We start from the raw sequence: 20,293 nt of genomic DNA, 5'->3' as shown, positions 1-20,293 counted from the left end.
CGTGCGTTTTCTCATGTTTCCTCTTGTTTGCTCTGGCTTATGCATATTGGGCAGGACATCAGAAGTGATGCGGAGTTCTCACTGCATCCCATCAGCTCACGTATGATTTGGATTGGTCTCATTACAGAGTGAAGCTTTGATCACTTGATCAAGGTGGTGTCTGCCAGGTTTCCCCATTGTAAAATTACCTTTCCACTTTGTAATTAGTACATATTTTGTGGGGAGATATTTTGAGACTATGTAAATATCTTGTTCTTCAAACTTTCAATTTATTCATTTGTATATTTTTATCATATAAACTCATGGGCTTCTGTTTTATGCAATGGTCTATAATCCATTAATGTCATTGTTTATTCTGATGCTCCAGTTGTCCTCGGCTTGGCCAGTAGGTGCCCCTTCAAGTGGGTTCTGTGTCTTTTTGATTTTGTCCCCATCATTCTTTGAGTACTTCCTTGTTTTCTGGCAAGCCAAGGTGTTCCTTCTCAGCCCTGGAATCAGCCATTTCTTGAAGGAATCCTGGCACCTTTTAGTGGAGAATAGTATTTGGAAGCCAAAACCTGGGTCCTAGGTGTGCTCATTACCACTGGGGTGTCACTTCTCCCAGTTTTCTTTCATGGACATAAACATGTAAGCATACATTCACACATTTACATCTACAGTTGTTATATCTATATTTATATCTATATATCTACATATGTTGAAAACATATATATGTTCCTAAAACCATGAGTTTAAGGTCTCAGATTCCAACTATACACCATGGGGTACATTCTAGCTTTCTCTCTCTCCATTGTTGTAACTGTCTTCTATGACGTGAGAAACCTGGCTCCCATCCCATCATCTACAATATGTTTTGTTGTTTTATCAATACTTTGTATGTAACCAATTTCCCATCACTGTCACTGCCTAGCACACCCCCCCTCCCTCTCAGTGCAGATGCCCTTCTCATCCTGTTGAGGCTCCAGCACCACATGGTGGCCCACCCCTCTGCATGGCTATCTCCTCACTCTACTCAGGCTGTGATAACCCATTCTGGGCTGTCCCCCACTCCTCAGATGCTCTCCTCACCCCACTTGGGCTCTGACATCCCACATAGGCCACCTGCCCTCACATATGCCCCCTTCAGTGCATGTGAGCTCTGACACACCCACTGGGCCACATCCCACTCTCAGGCGTGCCCCCTTTGCCCTGTTCAGACTTCGAGACCCCTTGTTGCCCCCTGACACCCCATCGTTGCCCACCTTGTATGGATGTCTACCTTGCTTGACCCCACTAATGGTTTTGGCCTAAGTTGTTCTGGAAGAGAAGGGAAGCGTGTACATGGTATATTTTGATGTACGAAAGTTTAACGTTTTAAAGAAAGTGAATCTCTGGACCATTTTCTTTATGTTTTCTCAATTTAGTGCTGTGCGTAGGCCTTACCCAGTCATCTTGGCCTGGGTTGCCCAAAAGCAGAACTTGTGACAGGGTTCACATGCAGTTTATTTTGATAAATGATCCCAGGGAAGAGGAGTGGGAGGCTGGAAAGAGTGAAACAAGGAAGGAGGGGAAGCCAAAACAAGGGAAGTGGAGGTTCAGTCCTGCTGGTTCTCTATAGGAACTGAGTGCAACGTGCCCCAAAATTGTCTCCCTGAGGCTTTTATCTCCCAAAGCCAGGTGTTGCCCTAGGGGGTGTTAAATCCCTTGCACTTTCAGGTTTGTGCAACACCAGAATGGCTGAGTGGGCTAATGCCAGGGCCCCCCAGGGCTGTGTCAGAGAAGCTGAGGAGAGAAAGAGAGAGCAAGGGCAAGAGAGTGAGAGAGAGAGATGGTGTAGCTGAGGTGAGGGGTTGGCACACCGCACCTAGTATAGTGGCTGCTACAGCTATAGCCAGAGCAAAAGTGGGCTGAGAGGATGTGAGAAGGGGCATAAAAGACGTCTGGCACACAATCCAAAGATAATATAAGCATTAATCTGCATTTTCTCTTAATATGGTTGATTTTTTATTTTAATGTTTAACCTATCTTGAATTTATTGTGAAGTATGGTGTGAGGTAGGGATAGAATTTAAATTTGTTCCCTGATGGGTTGATCAATATCCCAAACCATAATTTACTGGATATTCCATATTTTTCCACAACCATATGGAATTCTGTCTTAAAAGTATATTAAAATTTCAAATCTGCTGAGTCTGTTTCAGTGCTCTGTCTGCCAGTTTCTTTGCTGGTACCACACTGTTTTAATTATTGTAGGTTTAGCATTCATTTTAATATCTATGGTACAAATATCCCTTTAATGATGTTCTTTTTCAGAAATTTATAAATGACTGGCTTAGAGGAACTTCTAAATTATTGCATTTCAATTCCTTTTCACCATCCCCTGGGGGAAAAGCCCCCTACTTGTACATTCTTCAGCTAAGTAGCAAACCCTTGTTTCACAGATGGCCAGAAGACATTAAAGCAGGAGATATAAAGACACAGATGGTATATTTGCACTCATGGTGCTGCCTGCCTGTTAAATATACCTTCATAGCAGTCCTGTGACTTTAGGAATAGGTGGTCATTACATAGACCACAAGTACAGGCTTAAAAAGGTTTTGCCCAGGGTCACACAGTAAGTATCAGAACAGTACAACAATGCAGTTTTGTATTCAGAAGCGTCTCTAGAAAGAGCGTCAATCTAGGAATCAGGACTGAAGTCTGTGCTTCTGGGAAATCGTTGGTCCTGATATGTATGTTTAAATCGAAGCACGATTTTAACAGCCTCCAGAAAGGCCTTCATAGGAATAAGGGGTGTGAGATATTAGAACAAAAAATAATGGGGCATCTTCTGTGAGGGTCTTCAAATAGAGAATCTGCTTCTAAAGACCATGCCCCTGGGACTTCCCTGGTGGTCCAGTGGTAAAGAATCTGCCTTCCAATGCAGGGGACGCGGGTTCGATCCCTGGTTGGGGAAATAAGATCCCACATGTGGCGGGGCAACTAAGCCCACACGCCACAACTACTGAGCTTGTGCACCTCAACGAGAGAGCCTGCGTGCCGCAAACTACAGAGCCCATGCACTCTGGAACCTGCACGCCACAACTACAGAGACCAGGTGCCCTGGAGCCCATGCTCCCCAACGAAAGATCCCACATGCTGCAACTAAGACCCAATGCAGCCAAAATAAATAAATAAAATTAAAAAATAAATATTAAAAAAATAAAATAAAGACCATGTCCCAGACACAAGGAACCAGTCCTCCTCCCCATTCTTTTAGCCCCCCACCTCTGGCCGTGCTGATGGCTGATGCTTTGGTTGGCAGCCACCGCTGGCATCCACAGTGCTGTCCACCACTGGTCTGCCTGGACCTCAGTGCTTGCAGTCTCTTTGGCCCATTTATATCCTCTCAGGCTTGTAGCTTGTTCTCCAGTATGGCCTGAGTTGGTCCTTCTGTACTGCCTATCCAAACCCTTCCCAGCCTGGGCCATCTCATCTCTGCAAAAGCACCTTGGGAACAAAGATATACAAATAGAAAAGAGATGATTTCCTTTGGTGAAGTTGTCCCTGCTCCCTAAGACACTGCTCTGGTTTTTTGTAAATTTCACTGTCCTAAAGAAACAGGATGCTACTTGTTTCTCGGTGGTGAGAAGAAAACATGACTGAATGCCTCCTTTGTGCCAGGCATTTGATGGGTCACCACATATAATCTTCCCAGCAATTCTATCTCCACTTTACAGATGAGCAGACTGAGGCCCCAGGGCTTATGGAACTTGTACTAAGTCATGTGGAACATTAACGGTGAAGCCAGGGCAAAAACCCAGGTCTGTCTGACTCCAAGTCCACAAATGTGGGTGTTGGCATCCTACTGTGTGCCAGGCACTGTGCTTTCGGTCCATAGCTACCTCTTTATTGCCAAAGATTTGAGCAGATCAGCTGAGGGCATTTTTTGCTAGTTCTCCATTTTTCTTTGAGCCATTCTCGTTTTAAGCACGTTGTGTGTAGACTTTCAGAGTCTGATATCTTGAGCTGGGCATGTTTGGAAAGTTGTAGAACAGTGGATGTACAAAGGTCATGTGCGATGGAGTCCTATCTGTTGGGCCAGTCGAACCTCCTGTATTTGCTGCTTTCATTATCCTTTGGCTCCGGAAAGGATGGTTTGGTTTTGCAAACGAAGACTGAGGACTTTTGCCAGCTTGCTAACTGCCTTGCCCTCATCAAATGTGTCAGACTCACAGAACATGGCTCCCCAGCTGTGGGCCCATGGTTGTGAGAGTGCCTGAATAGAAAACCACTCATTTCCCTTCGCAAGAGAGGCGCCCAAAGCAGATATTTCACTGTATTCCGATTTAGCCAAGGGAAGCCAGAACATGGATGCTGTTGCCAAGGAAACCACCTCCTTCCTCCCCGTATGCTGTGCATACGTGTATCACTTCATCTCTCCCCTCTCCAAGGTAATATCATAGCCCCGTGCTTGGGGAAGGGTTTTTAAAAAGACATATAAAACCTCTTAGCATCGAGAAGATTCATTAAATGATCTCACTCCAGAGGAGCTTAAATTATTCTTTTTAGACCCTTTCATGCCGAGGATGGGGAAATGGCTGAGTCAATGCTATCTCTCATAGCCCAGCTTGGTGCCTTGGTGGAAACAGTTTTCAGAAATAAACAAATCAGGGTGCAGAAGCTTAGACAGGGAGAGTGTGTGTGTAATAATAACGAGGCTGTCATGTAGCTGTAATGTCACCGGCTAATCCCTCTGAGTAGATCTGCCGAGACCGCCTTGATCCGCAGGCCTCCTGGGCGCGAGGCTGCATTTCACAGGGCAGGCTTCAAAGTGCAGACAAGAGAGGGTCTCTGCTGCAAGGCCACCTGTCAAACCTGTGTTGGGAAGTGCGTAGGGATTTCTTGTGCCCAGTCTGTTCTCGGGCCCAAGCTGGGGACTGTTTCTGCCCTCACTCCAGCGTCTGGGCTCAGTCCGTCTTCCTCCACCTGACCACCCTCCTCATCCCCACCTGCCCCAATTCTGTGTGTTCAAATAGGTGCAAGTCGCCCCCATGCCTCACAAATGAAAAGGCAAACTGGGCTCTGTTCTTGCCAATCATCTGGGAGTTCCGTGTGTTGCCCTGATTTCACGCCGCCTTCTCTCAGCTCTTTCTGGCTCCTGGTACTCAGATCCCCTCCTGCCCATTGGATGAGTAGGTTCAGTTTGGCTTCCTTTGTTCAGTGAATGGCACTAGCCAAGGATATTGGCATATATTAGTGGTTCCCAATATGGGGCACCCTTTTCCCCCAGGAGACATCGTGGGAAGGCATTTTTAGTTGTTACGTCTGGGAGCAGATAACACTGGCAGGTAGTGGTTTGAGGCCAGGGATGCTGCTAAACATCCTACAGTGCACAGGACAGCCGCCTACAGCAAGAACTATCCAGCCCCAAATGTCAGTAGCGCTGAGGCTGAGAAACACCGGCTTGTACTTATTCTCTTTGCTCATTCATTTAATAAATATATATTCACTGAGTACCTACTGTGCACCGGGCTCTAAGCCAAGGACCTGGGGACATGAGTTAAACAAGATGGACGTACATCTGTTTACTTTCTCACTTAGAGCCAGCTGGGTGAAGTTAAACAAATAATTATACAACCAGATTATTTAAGTGCAGCTGGGATGCTGATAGCAGAACAGGCTTGGATCGCCTGCCCCAGTTCTGAGCCCGGCCTGGTGCCCCAGCCCATCCTGCCCTGGCTCCTGTGCGGTATGGACGTCCGTTTCATCCCCCCACGGCCACCCCACCAGCTGACCCCACGGCTTCTTTCCTGGACAAGCCACGGGCTTTTGTAGTTTAACTGCGTTGTTGCTGATCACTGCAGAACAGTTAGGGGACAAGGGAAAGAACAACTCTGAGATGTCACAAAAGTTCCAGGACTTGGTCATCTTCTGAAGCCCCAGTCCCTGACCTGCCTCTCCTGAGTGATGTCTAGGACGGCAAACAGAAGCCTCCTCCAACTTCACGCTCTGCTTTCTTTCTAGGTGGGACTTACCAGTCCCTACCTCTCATGCTTCCTCTCACCAGCCCCCTTCTCTGATAGGCTTATTTAGTACCATGCAGTCCTTTGGGGTTAGGAGCATGGACTTTGGAACCAGACGACCTGCGTTTGAATCCCACCTCCACCACTTACTAGCTCTGTGACCTTGGACAAGTTGCTTAGCCTCTCTGTGCCTCAGTTTATTTTTCTGTAAAATGGAGATAATAGTAATATATATCTTGTAAGGTTTTCAGGAGGGTTAAGTGAGCTAGTATATGTGGAGTCCTTGATTCACAGTAAATGCCATTTATGTTTTGCTATCATTATTACTATTTCCCCAGCATGTTGGCCTGATGATGCAAAAAAAGGCAGACGTTTCTGACTGGGCTGAGAGGCTTGTGTGTGTTGTCCACTGAACCCTCCAGTAGTGCTGAAGAAGTTGGAGCATATCAAGTCACCTGCTCAGAGTCCCACACCGGGAGGTGACAGCGCCAGGGCTGGTGGCCATGCTCTGTCTGCCTTTAAAGCGCATGCCATGTATCCTATGTATAGTTGCTCCTGGCCTGTTGGGGAAACTCCACAGTACAGTGTCCGGGAAATGCCAACACAGGCTCCCACCTGGGTGACCAACGTCAGCAGAGGGGCTTTGCCGGCCGGGAGGGACCTACACTGCTTCTGTCTGGGTGGGCTGGCGTGGGCCTGGGTCATCTGCTACAGGGTGGTGGGACTCCAGGTACCCTGGGGGCTGCCAGCTGCCCCTGTGCCCACGAGGCACCTCCTGGGAGGCTGGTGATGGTGTGGGGGTCACAGCCCTGCGCAGACAGTTCTTTCTGCTCTGCCTTTTCCTCCCCTACCCACCTGCTAATCTCGTTTCGACACACAAGCCTCCCCCTGCACTCCCCGCTCCCCTCCTCAATCCCTTCCCTGCGTTTGTACTTTATGATGCGGGACTTTGGTGAGGAAACTCATTAGAGTCATTATTCTGTGTGTAGAAATGTGTCTTTCATCCCATTCATATTTCATGTTCCTCCCACTTGATCTTTTGACGCTCTTTGATTCCTGATATTACACGGCACACACACACAGCTCTTGTTGGGGTTCGTTCTTTCTGTGGAGTTGTCATTATTGCTCTCTGTGTGAGGACTGCTCCTTGTTATGTATTTATTAATTTCTTAAAAAGATTTTGGGATTGACACTGTCTGATGCTCTTGACTTTGATTGCAGGGTAGGTAGCATTGTGATAGGAGGAGATGTGAGGACAGAGGACGTCTAGAGTCTTGTCCCCATGTTCCCTTTCCTTTCTAGAGGCCAGGCGTCCATCTGTGAAATGGGCAGATCCACGCCCCATCGCCTAGTCCAACCCCTGCATGTGGCATCAAGTGGGCTTTTTTGGGTATTAGCATATGGTTTAAACGCCGTCTAACTTATGGTAAAAGGAATATTTGGGAGGAGTCAGGGCCACCCACAGACCCACAGAAAAGGCTGAAGAATCAGCCCTGATGGGGCAGAGCAGGGCAGCTCTGGGGACCTGGGAGCAGGGTCCCAGCCTGTCTCTTTAGGCTCCATGGGTGGGTGGAAGGAGATCTAAAGGCTGTCAGTGGTTCTCCTCTCAGCTCAAGGTTCAAATTGCAGGGAGAGAGCGTGGGATTGGCTCAGCTTGGGTCACATGCCCAAGGAGAAAGTAGGGTGTTTTGACTGACAGTTGTATTAAGATTTCATCCAGTCAGGGCAAGGGGTTCCCCAAAGTAAGAGGTTGTTTGCAGAAGGAGGTAATGGATTCTGAGTATGTAGAACAACAGATGCCCATTACACAGTCCAAACAGTGGAGGTGGCATGACCACGAGACAAAGAGAGGAAGAAGCAGGCCTTTCTGTCTCTAAATCTGTGACCAAGAGACATATTTCTGGAGCTCAGAGATTGCCTTCTAATTCAGGGGCTGGCAGACTTTCCCCAGAAAGGGCTAGACAGTGACTATTTTTGGCTTTCTGGGCCATATGGTTTCTGCCACAAGGACTCAACTCTGCCAAGACCTGAAAGCAGCCATAGGCAAGATGTGAATGAATGATTCTGGCCATGTTTCAATAAAGTTTTATTTATAAGAACAAGCAGCATGTCCTGGACTGGGCCCTCAGATCAAAGTTGTTCTAGTAGGTTGCTCTCATTTCATGGAGGAGAAGCTCCCTCTCAGCTTTAGCAACCCTTGTATTTCTGACTGTGGTTCTCCAACTCAGCTCTGCTTCAGGATACCCCAAGGAGCCTGTCGAGAACACAGATGCCTGGGACCCCCTCAGACTTCCAAATCAGAATCTTCGAGATAGGCCCGGGGTCTGCATTTTTTAACATGTGCCCTAGGTGATTCTGACCTATGTGTGCAGTGTTGTGAACTGGTATAAGATGCAGTCGAGGAGACAAGATCATCTTCCATGAACCACAGGAGCAGTAGATGAGATAGGGTGGGCTTAGTAGCTGAGAGGAGGGAGGCTCCCGAGAGCTGGGGGAGAGTGTGTGCAGGGCAGGCTTCGTGGAGGAGGGCCCTCGCTGGCCCCGAGGGAAGTCTGAGCTGTCACAGCACTAACCTGGCTTTTTCTAGCTGTCAGTCTCTTTCCCCATCCTGTACTCTGCTATTAATTAGCCAGGAAGGAAGTTTATTAAAAGTCAGGGGCTAAACCTGAGACATGTGGTTCCCTCCTCCGCAGCAGTGGGGTCTATGAACAGTTTTCTGTTTTCCTCATTCTGAAAGGGCCACAGCCGTAGCCCAGCCTCACTTCTCTGTCTTCCTCCAAGGCTCCTCTTTCCCTTCCATTTGTGTCCTGCTCCCTACAGACCTGCTTTTTCACAACCCCCTTTCTCCTTTGCCCCAGACCACTCACCTGCGGCTCTTCCTGATCGTGACCATGTCTGGCAAACTCAGCTCCTTCTTGCTGTAATTGTTAATAGGACCAAGAGCCCTGGGAGTGGCTCTCTCCCATCTTTCTCCTCTTTCCATGTTTTCTTCTCCCCCAAACACCAACCCCGAAAACCTTTGGGGTCTCTTCTGTTGGCGGGGAGGGTGCACTCTGTAGGTGCTAGCAAAGCAGCTTCAGCCACAAGGAGGAGAATGGGCTGTTGCTCCTGGGGTGTGGCCTGGACCCAGAAGGCCTCTGGTCCTCACTGCCTCCCCTTGGTCCAGACAGGGAGCTCTGCTCATTACAATAGTAGGCATCTATTGTCTGCTAGCAATAGAACACTCTTTTCCTTGGAAATCTACTCCATCCCCACTGAGTCCATGTGCATGGATGTGATAACTCCAGAGTGTGCATGTGACCTAGGCCTGGCAAATCAGTGCATCAGGTTCTCCCTGGCACTGTAATTGGTCCAGGGCAAAGTTAGTCCAATGTTGGCATTCTTGTGGAGTTGTGGAGAGGAGAGCTCGCTCTTTCTGGATCTGGGGCTGTGATGCTGTCAACCTGGAGCTTTTGGAATCTCACATGTAGAGAGAGTGTGCCTGAGAGTGAACACAGCTCAGAGGAAAACAAAGCCTAGAGACAGACCAGAGAGAGAACCAAAGAGCAGGAGAGCAAACAGAGGTCCAGAGGGTGTGGTCTGACCTTCTGGATCCAGCCGGACCTGAAGTCAGAACACTGTTTGTAGACTTTTCTGCTATCTGAGTCTCACGTTCTCTTTTTGGATTAAGCTGATTTATGCTGAAACTCAGTCTTGATTGATAGTTTACTGGATACTGGCAGGGTGGGTCCCTCAACAGGGAGGTCTGAGCTGCAGGCAGACTACCTAGTCAGCTGTGAGCTCCTTATGGTCCTGGAAGAACAGCCCAGATGAATGCTCACCAGAACGGGTACAAAACAGGTAATTATAACAGGGTTCATCATAAGCCTGTTACACTCTGAAAGCTTTGTCAGAACGGGCACACGTCCATTCCTGTCCCCATCCACGCCCCTCTTGCAGCACCTAGCAAGGTCCTCAGGAAATGTGTTGATTGTCCGGCTGACCCAGGGGCAGCACAGCCCTCCTCACTACCACCCAGTCACCTGAACACCCTTCTCCCACCCGTCTCCTTAGTATCACTCCACCCACCCAGTCTCCAAGCTAGAAGCCTGGCCTCCTTGCTCTCCTCAGTATGGCTCCAGCCTCTCCCCACTTGGCTGTCTCCACTGTCACTGAGCTCAACCTTTCCCAGGAGGAAGCCATGTGGCCTTGATGTGGCCGGCAGCATTTGACACCTACCTCGGGTGGCCTCAGTTCCCTTACCTGTGAAGGGGGATGAGGCAGTACTCTAAACATGTGAAGTGTTCCCAAGAATTTGAATGCGGGGGGATACAATGGCCCTCTGACCACTCAACCAAGACATTAACCCATAAAATGGAGCAAAGCAAAGACACAGATTCCCTTTCAAGAGGCAGTGGGCCAGGAAAGCTTGGAAATTACTGACTGCATGTGTGTGAAGGTGGTGCTTCCAGAAAGGAGCCTTATCAGCCCATAGGAACAGAGGAAATAGGGTGTCCCCGGGGCACATGTTGGAGGGCCCGGGATGGCTGCACTGGGCCTCTGTCATGAAGAAGGCCTTATCAGAGCCTGGTGCCCCTGGCTCCCCTCTGTTGCCAGTCCTTGGGGAGAGAATGTGCTGGTCAGACAGCAGAGCCATCTGCAAATGAATGCACTGGCGCTTGGGTTTTGGTCCTCATCCTTGGGAGCTGTGAGTCAGCATCCTGGAGTCTGTCGAGGTTGGGTGCTGATGACTCTGCGTTTCTGGTTTGCAGGTCTGGGTCAGGCCCTGGCCCAGGGTTCTCAAGGTTGGGAGGTTATCAGTGTAACCGGTGGGCTCCACACCAGAGATTCTGATAGATGAGTTTGGGGTGGGGCAGGCCTTTCCATTAAACAGCTCCTCGGGAGGCTCTAAGCATAAGGAAGGGGAGACCGGCTGCCAGACTCGGTGACCACACTGCTCCAGGCCACTGGAACCCACCGGAATGTCCAGCCTCCATGGAACCCCTACACTGGTGCTGCTGGTTGGCTTCTGGGTTCACTTGAGGGATTTCCACAGAGCCATCTTAATTCGCCCAAGGTCCTGTGCAGGCTTTGCTGAAGTTAACCACGCAGTACCAGGCGCTCGAGAAGGAAAAAATGAGCTCTCTATTTGGAAGCTGTGAGCAGAGCGGGAAAGGATGTGCCAGAAGCTGCCTCTCCTCGAATCTTCCACCTCTGGACCCGTAGTTGGGTGTTGTACCATCTGGGCGTTTCTCCCCACAACGGGCGTGACTTACGGTAGATGCCATTGCCATGATCCTCTGTGCATCAGGATTTGGCTGGGATGACCCCTGTTTGCAGTGACTTGGCTTTCTGGAACTGCGGAGGTTGTGAGTTGTCTCTCTGAAGCATTTCTGAGTGACTAGGGCTGAGTACAGAAGAAGCACCCCTACTCCTGTGCTCCGGAGCGGCGAGTCCTCCTCTGGCCCCTCTCCTAAGACTGCTGGATCCGGGGTGGTGTCACTCATCTGGGCCCTCCTAGGAGCTAACCGGAGAAGCAAAAGTCCATTCACTATGGGCTCTATTACTTTATGTGACTTAGAAGCTCACAAGTATGGTGATTGTAGAAAGTAGAACATTTCTCTGGCTAGGCTCTATTGATCTGGACAAAATCATCTCAACTGCGTAATACATTTTGAGCCGAAGTATGCTCACTATCAGAACCGTGGACATCATTTGTATTGCCTCACTTCTATTGCTTTTTTCCCTCCACAAATCTCTGCTATCACCTCCACCTCACTCTCTCTTTGCAGTTAATCCCATGTCCTGCTTTGCAGAGAAAATAGAAGATGTCAGCTGGCAGTGGCAATTAAATTTTCAGACATCGTCCACCATCCTGTCTTTGTTCTGCAGACCTTTTTCAACCAAGGCTAATGCCACCACTTTCTGCTGTCTTAAGGGCCCTCGTTGCTCTGTCTTCATGCTCTCCCTTTACTGAACTATTCCATCAGCATTTAGGTATGTTTGTCTTCTCCATATCCACAAGGGGTTCCTCTGCGTCATCCACCCCTCCCCGCTCTCAGCTCTGTCTTCTCCTCCTGGTCTCCATTCGCAGCCAAGCTTACTGAGAGAATAGCCTACACTCCACACATTTTGATTTTGTGCTTTTCATGCGGGCTCAGGAATCTGCATTTTACAAACCCTCCTGGCCATCTGATGCATGTGGTCTTTGGACTACATTTTGCAATCATTGGTGGTCCTTGGCTTGAGCCTGTTCACTCTTCACCATTTGCATTTCTTTTGAAATCTCATCTGGCTCAAGGCATCGGCTACCACCTGGGGTCCACTTTTCTGTCTCCAGCCCAGTCATTGCTCTTGAGTTTCAGAACCACATTATCCAACTACCTCTGTGAGGATTTTCCAAAGATACTTGAAACGTTCAAAGCAGGACCTCTCATCTTCTCCAAGCCTGCCTGTCCCCACGCTCCCCATCTCTGTCCCTGGCACCGTTAGCCACCCAGTTACCCAAGTGAGAAACCTCAGCTCCCCTTTCCTCACGGCCCCTTGCCAAAGACCCAATCGATTTCCAAGTCCCGTACACTAATTCCTAAATAGGTCTTAAATTCACCAGTTGCTCTTCATTCCCATTGCCACTGGCCTGTCCAGGGCCCTGTGATTTTTCTCCTGGTTGAGCTCTTATCTGGGCTCTCTGCCCCCAAGCTTGCTTCCTCCTATGCGGTTTCTGCAGTGACCGAGGGACCTTTCCAGAGTTTGAGTCTGACCTTGTCATTCCCCTACATTCAGGCCTTAAGTAGCGTCTTGCTGCCTCTGTTTGGACAACAGGCCACTTTAGCCTGGCATAGAAAGCCTTTCATGGCTTCTGTCCCGTCCCCAGGTGTTCATTCATTGGCAAGATCCAGTAGTCACTTCTCAAGCCTGGCTCAGTCCTGGGGCTGGGCAGAAAATTCAAAAGATCATGGCCAAGTTTAACAAGTTTCTGTCCTTGAGACAAAATACAATGGGTCAGACTGAAGAATCAGCTTCCTAAGAATCAGAGTTCTTACCCAGTGTTAAGCTCTACTAATAACTGCAAGGATACAAATAATTGTGAGGCACAGGTAAAGCAAGAGGTGTAGGACCGCCAGCACTGCTCCCCAGGACCTTTTTTTTTTTTTTTTTTTTTTGCCACATTCGGAAGTGCCCTGGCTCAGATTTATCAAAAGGGGTCTATCTGTGATACACGTGAGGTATCCCTTACTAAAGAGGGAGCTATCTGAGTCCCGCAGTATCTCCATTTTATTCTCTGATAGTTGCATAGTTCGCACGTTTCCCAGGAGCCGTACCCCATAAATCCATAAGGTCCAGGTTTGTTTACCATAGCAGTGCTAGACAGATAGGGTACATCTTGCTAAAAGCATTCCATAGATAAAAACTCTTCTGCTAGCCAATATCATTAGTGTGTTTGCCAGGGGCTGTGTCATTAGTGATTATGAGGGCGTATGACCGGGTCATCTTTTTTTCTTCCCCAGTCAAGGTTGAGATTGGCCTGCTGCTAACTCTTTCCTCCCCAGTACTGCTCTGCCTACCTCACACATGTGTGTGTTCCCAGGGCTCTGTCCTTGACTTCCTTCCATGACACACGGGCCATGGAAGACCTCCTCCATTCCTGTGGCTTCGTTTCTCTAAACAGAGGCTCCCAAATCCATATCTCACACCCTTGACCTTCAGACCCACACATTCCACTGCCCGCCAGACACCAGCACCTTGATGCCCTCCAGGTCCTCAGACTGCATGCCATCGCTGACCCCTTGTTGCCTCTCCAGATCCATTGCTCCTCCTCTGGCCCCCCTCTCAGGGCAAATGCACCCACACCCACCTGGTTGCCCCCAAACCTTGAATCATCCTGGTCTTCCTACTTGCTAGCCTTTGACTTAGGGTAAGTCAGAGAGGATACTCTCCCTGAGCCTCGGTTTCCACAGGTGTAAAATGGGAATAATAGCAGTATCTGCTTCACAGAGCTGTCGTGGGATGAGATGAGACGGTGATGATTAGGTGATGAGGGCTTATCACAGTGGCCGGCACAGTATGTGCTCAGAAACTATCAGCAAGCATCTCCGACTCCTCTGTTCTGCCGTTCCCCAAGGCTGCTCAAGACCACACGCTATAGGTTCTACCTTCTCAGGGCCCCTTCTCTGTGTTCACCATCCTCTCCTCCGTGCTCCCGTCTCTGCCTCCACCTGTGACAACACCTTGGACCTGATCTGGCCCACTCTGTGTGGCCCCGCTAATCTCTGCTCTCCTCCACCACCGGAGAAGTGCCCCTCAATTACACATCTGATTCTGCCCCTGCCTTGGAAGACTCTACGCTGCTCTTGGGATAAATTCCAAACTCCTTAGAGTGGCTTAGGAGGCTGGATATCTTATCTGGCTGCCACCTGTCCCCCGTGACTCCCCACCTCCAATGCTAACCACCGGCCACACCAAACTTTCAGCTCCTCTGACCGTCAGGATCTGGCCGATGCCCTCCCCTCTGCTTGGAAGACTCTTCTCCCTTCTCCCACCTCCACCTGAGGCACCCTCCTTCTGTCTCCTGCACACTTGCAGTGCTCTGCCTTTCCCTCATCAGAGCACTTTATGGCTGTGTGGTCACTGCCAGGTCCCATGCTGGGGCCCCTCGTGGGGCTGTGAGCATCAGGGGGCAGGGGCCATTTCTGGCTTGGGTAGTGTATCCAACAGTGAGAATAGCGCCCAGCCGAGTAGGTTCCCGATATTAACTGAGTGGACGTGTTAACTGGGGGGTGGGTGAGGGGTGAGCAGGAGGGAGGAGCCCCTGAGTCAGGGGTTTCTGGTTTGGATGGAGTTGAGATGGGCGATATTAAGGGAAGTCAGATTACAGTGGAATTTTTGTATTAATGCGCTATTGGGACCAGGAGGGCCCAGGTGAGTTTGGCAGTGGGCACTGGAGATCAGGGCCCTGGAAACAGACCTAAGCCTCCCTGCCCCTCCTCTGCTGCCTTCCACAGTCTGTGCAGGGTTGGGGCACAGCACCAGCTCTGCCTCTGGGGGTGGCGGTGGAGTGGTACGTTTTCATGAGGTTTCTTCCCTCCAATGTTGCCTTGCACCTAGATCTGCTAATTCTGCGGCAGACTAGTGCTGGAACCCATGAGGCCGGTCCATTTCGCTCCTGTTTCATGTGGCTCGTCTCCAAGGGCCTCTGGGGGGGGGGGGGGGGGGTTAGTTTTGGCTAGGGGTGGGGGTATTATTCCTAGTTGTCTGCAGGAAGCACTCACCATCACCCAGTATCTCCCACTGAGGTGGCTTCAGTCCCCATGAGGGAGAGGTGGCAGCGAAAAGTCACCCCTTCCTGCCCCACATCCGACCTCTGCCGCCATGCCCCAATAAAGTACGACTTCTGACGGGGATGACAGTTTGGCGGGCTCTGGACTGAAGGGTGTCGGGAAGAAGGGTGTAGGAGTGGGGGAGCCGTGTTTCCTCGATCTGCACGTGGCATGTGGATGCCCTTTGTGGGGGGCGGTCCCCTGTCACTCCTCCCTCCTCTCCTCCTTCCCCTGCGTTTTGCAGATTTTGCTGTCTCTTCCATCCCCGGACTGTGCTGGCTTCCTCTCTGCCCATTTTCTGGTGGCTCTGCAGAGGCAGGGCTGAGCCCTGCTCTGAGGAGTGGTGAGGGGAAGAGGAGCGTGGGAAGGAGCGGGGAGGCTCTCACCCCAGGCTGGGGCTGGTTTCCTCTGAACCAGCAGCAATCAAACACGCCTCACCACTGTGAGAATTAATTCCCTTCTCAAGCTTCCCTTCAGATAGGTGAGAAATGTGTGTGCCTCCCATTAACATGAGCGTGACCCCGTATCTTGTGAAATGACAGCCCTGGCCTGATTATGCTCAGGGAGCATCCCCGCCTGCCTGCCCTGGGCTGCGTGACAAAAGCTCCCTCGTATTAACTGACAAATGAACATTGCGCATCCATGCCTTCCGTGTGATCCGCAGACAATGCCTGCTTCCTTCCAGCCACAGGACAAGGTCAGGAAGACAGTCCAGTTTCCCTCACCGTGTACCCAGCAGCACTGGAAGTGAGAGGGGGACGCTGTTCACAGACGTGGCTGGAGGGGTGTGAGGCTGGGAGCAGGGTGGCCTGGTCAGGTCTGTCTGCTGGCTGTGTATTTGGGATTGAGTCCCCTCCCTTCTGTGAGAGCAAACGGCTGGCCCATTAGACCTGGAAGGGCTTTTGAGTCTGATACTTGCTGATGCCAGGCTCTCACTGAGTATAGCCTTAGAACCTCATAAAAACGAGGCTCCCATTTTCAATGTTGGAGGAAGAGTTTAGAAAGTTCTCTAGGAGACAGAGTTAAGAAGCCAGCTCGGCGGTTGGAAAAAGGCCCTCCCTCAAGATATGATGCTGCTCAAGGCACCAGAAGAGCTTCTCTTCCTGGAGACTCAAAGCCCAGCGTGGCCTGTGTGTCTAGGGGGAGGCAGAGGAGGGTGTTGGGACTGGGGAGGGGACAGGGCAGATGTTCCTTTGTTCAGACACTCGTTCACCCATCAGATATTTGTTGAGTGCTTCCTGGGATCAGGGAGCATGGCAGAGTGGAAGAAGGTCTGCAGTCAGTCGGAGCTCCGTTTGCCCTCAGCTCAGCCTCTTACTCAAGTGTGACATGGACAAATGGCTGCTGGCCGCTGGGCTGTGGCCGTGTACTTGCCTGTCCTGTGCTGCCGGCGTGAGGATGAGCTGAGATGGTGTTCCTGGTGGGGTGTGGGCCTCCCTGCACGCTGTCCCCTTCTCCCTCCTCTGCATGCACTGTCCTAAGTGTGTGTGCACCCAGGGCGGGGCAGCCAGGCGCATGTTCACAAATAGCTTCGCTACAGAGGAGGGACCAGGGCACCGTAGTCTGGGGACTCAGAGGAACGAGAGGCGTGACCAGAGCAGTTTCATGGGATGGCGCTGAGTTGAGCCTGGAGCGGGCTGGCATTTGAAGGAAAAGGGAGGAAGGTCATTGCAGGGGCAGGGAACAGCCTGAGTAAAGGCACAGATGCACAGAGCTTGGGAGGGATGAGAAGGAGGAGAAAGAAGCCTGTACGGGGGGTGCGTGAGGGCGGGCATGCTGGGCAGGATGGTGCTTCTGTGCACGCTCTGGGGGAGGCCTGTTCGGACCACTGTGTCGTGAGAGCTGGGGGTGCCCTATCCTGGGGTCTCCACGTACAGAACAGCAGTCCTGGGGTGATACTTCCTTCTCCCTTACTGTCCAGGACTGGACACTGTTAACACAGGCCTCTGTTCCCTATTATCTTACTTCTTCTCAACTCTTGAGTATGGGGGAAACTGCCATTTGCTTGGTCTTGGAATAATCTGCCCTTTCTTCTTGCAAAATAAGAAGAAAGCCTTCCTGTTGCCTTCTCTGCCTTTTCGTTCTCCAGAGCACACCTCTCTGTCTTCCCCACGTTGACTAGTGCTTCGTTTTTGACCCCCCACACTACAGTCCCAGCTCTGTGGGGGCACGGAGTGGCTGTTTGCTTTGCTCCTGTGCCCCCAGCCCTTGGAGGACTGCTGTAACTGTTAGGCTTTCAGTGCATATTTGGAGAATCATTGAATGAGTGGCAGTTGGGTCGATGATTCTTGGATCGCTTGACATGGGGCACATTGAAGTGGCAAGATGCTGAGTGAATCAGCTGAGCCCAGATTCATCGCAGATCGTGTGACGCTCGTGGCTGAGTGGAGACTATTATAGGATGCTCCAAGCTTCCAAGGAGCCGATAGGTCCTGAAGTTACGCTAAGGGCTACACTGGCAGGCTGACTCCTCTCATCTCCCCCAGTGACCCTGGCTTGTCATGGGGTGCTAGTCGTTATGGTGATGGCATGGCTGAACTGAATGGCACAAAGGGAGAAGGGGTTTTTGACTAATCCACAGGCTTGGTTCAAATGAAATCCTTTGAAATAGCGTTGAAAAGGGGTATATCGTTTTCCCGCGGTGTTGGTAGGTATCATGACATCAGTAACATTTCCTAATCTTCAGTGAGCAGCCAGACTGGTTCCTGTCTTCTCTCTGTTACTCGGGTCCCCATGGGACCAGGGATAGTAAAGGAAGGAGGGTCCTGATAGAACATGTAGCGGAAATCAGTGGTTATGAATGGACATCCACTGCCCTAGCCCACTTCCTGCTCTTGCCATGCCTGTGGGCACTCTCAGGGGATTGCCTTGCCCATCTTTCCCCCAAATGCCAGACCTGGAGGTGGTGCAGCTGACGTGGACGGGACCAGGTACAGACCCCGTGGAGAAGCAGGACAGGGGCAGCAGGAGGGGCTGGCGTCGGGGTGGGGACAGCACAGGGGAACCTTCAGATCTGAGGTGACTCTTGAAGGTGATTCCAAAGACTCGAGATTTGGAACAGAATTTTTTTTTTTTTTTTTTTTTGCGGTACATGGGCCTCTCACTGCCGTGGCCTCTCCCGTTGCGGAGGCTCTGGATGCGCAGGCTCCGGACGCGCAGGCTCCGGACGCGCATGCTCAGCGGCCATGGCTCACGGGCCCAGCCGCTCCGCGGCATGTGGGATCTTCCCGGACCAGGGCACGAACCGGTGTCCCCTGCATCGGCAGGCGGACTCTCAACCACTGCGCCACCAGGGAAGCCCTGGAATAGTATTTTAAAGATTCCTAATTTGGTGAGCTTCCTAATTTGGTGGGGGGAGGAGAGAATTCCAGGCACAGAGAGCAGCAAATGTAAATAGGTCGTGTGTGTGTGTGTCTGTGTGTGTGTGTGTCTGTGTGTGTGTGTGTGTCTGTGTGTGTGTCTCTGTGTGTGTGTCTGTGTGTGTGAGTGTGTGTGTGTGTGTCTGTGTGTGTGTGTGTGTCTGTGTGTGTGTGTGTGTGTCTGTGTGTCTGTGAGAGAGAGAGAGAGAGAGAGGGAGGGAGGGAGGGAGGGAACCTACAGATAGTCTCCCGGAGGGTGATCTGAGGCAGAAGGGAAGGAGGTGGGAGAGGAGGGGTGAGGGAGCCAGGCTGTGAAGGCCTTGAATCCCCTGGACGTGGCGGGAAGTCATGCGTTGAGGTAAGGGAGTGACATGACCAGATGTATTTCAGAAAAGACAGTCCTGGCAGCATGTAAAGAATAGATTAGGGGTGAGGCTGGAGACAGGGACACTAGTTAGGAGGCCGATGGAGGAACCCAGCAGAGGGAATGGCAGGAGACTGACCAAGGCTGTGGCACTGAGGACAGGATGGAGGACAGGTAGACTGGCCAGGGCCTGGAGACTGACCAGAGTGCAAGGAGGAGCCCTAGGGAGAGAAGTGAGGCTCGGAGGCCCCCTCCCCCCGACCCTGCCCGTCTCCCTGCCACCCCAAGGGGTGTAGTCTGCTAGCTGGTGGACGTGCTAGCGCGTGGTGTCGTTCACCAGGATAGGGGTCCCTGGAGTAAGACATCATCCCCAGGCCAGGGAGGGGGATGCTTGCACCCCTGGGTGGATGTGAGGTGAAGTTACGTATCGTAGAGTACGTGTCCCCCTCCGGCCCTGACGCAGGCTCACTGGGAAAGGCTGGTTCCCGGCTCCTGCCCCTCCCTTTCCTTCTTCCTCCCGGGCATATTCTTTCAATCTCCTCCTTTCCCCTTTCTCAGACATCTTAGGATGAGCAGCTGGGGAAGAGGAGCCATGGAATAACATCCAATCAGGGAAAGGTTATTAACCCAGGATTATAATCATGGTGCCTTCCCATGTCTCTTATAGGGGAAGAAGGTGGACTCCATGGCTTAGCTGAAAGCCAGCTCGGTACTCCCCTCAAGCAGCCTGTGCATCACAGATTCCTGCCAGGCCCTCCGGAGCATGTACCCCACGCCCTGGCCCAAGGTCTCTTCCCTCAGCGCTTTCTCCGAAAAGGTAAGACCCATGTTGCCTGAGCCTGTGATGGGCAGCAAAGTGCACTCAACACTGAGTCCCTGGTTTCAGGGGCTGACAGTCAGCTGCTGAGTGGCTGCGTTTTATTTGCCTGCCTCACCTACACCATGACCTCTTCTGGGGAGCCCTGGGCTGTGGCTGTGCTCTCACCTCTGGTGTGGAGGGAGGAGCCCTGGCCCAGGTGACTTTCTCTGAGCACCTGTTCTGTGCAAGGCTCTGGGCTCATTGCTTGGGACGCGCCATGGATCAGACAGAGGCTTAGGGATCTCAGCCATTTCGTTGGCACGTAGCTCCCTGTAGCTTGGAGGAGGGTGCCACTGACCTTGGCTGCGTGTGGCTGTGTGAGTGGAGTGGAGAAGGTGAGAAAAGGCTTCTTGCTGATTTCTTGGTTGCTTCAACAGCCCCTGTTTGGCATTTCAGCTCTTCCATCACCTGTGGAATATTAAATTCCCTCTG

General features: G+C 51.2%; 1 long non-coding RNA gene across 2 annotated transcripts in view; it reads left to right on the top strand.

The window, feature by feature from the left end:
- LOC307175409 overlaps positions 1-20,293 on the top strand; it is a 355,370-nt gene that overhangs the window by 97,194 nt on the left and 237,883 nt on the right. Inside the window, exons 1-2 of one of the 2 annotated variants that reach the window (XR_013824331.1) lie at positions 18,267-18,610; positions 19,670-19,819. This is a non-coding gene — a long non-coding RNA (uncharacterized lncRNA). Of the gene's footprint in view, positions 1-18,266; positions 18,611-19,669; positions 19,820-20,293 lie in introns of those variants that run through there. The other variant, XR_013824330.1, reaches the window with a different exon arrangement.

Source organism: Stenella coeruleoalba (genome assembly GCF_951394435.1).
Source record: "Stenella coeruleoalba genome assembly, chromosome: 16".
Classification (NCBI taxonomy): domain Eukaryota; kingdom Metazoa; phylum Chordata; class Mammalia; order Artiodactyla; family Delphinidae; genus Stenella; species Stenella coeruleoalba.
Note: the sequence above shows the minus strand (reverse complement) of the source record. Positions and strands in the feature narration are given on the sequence as shown.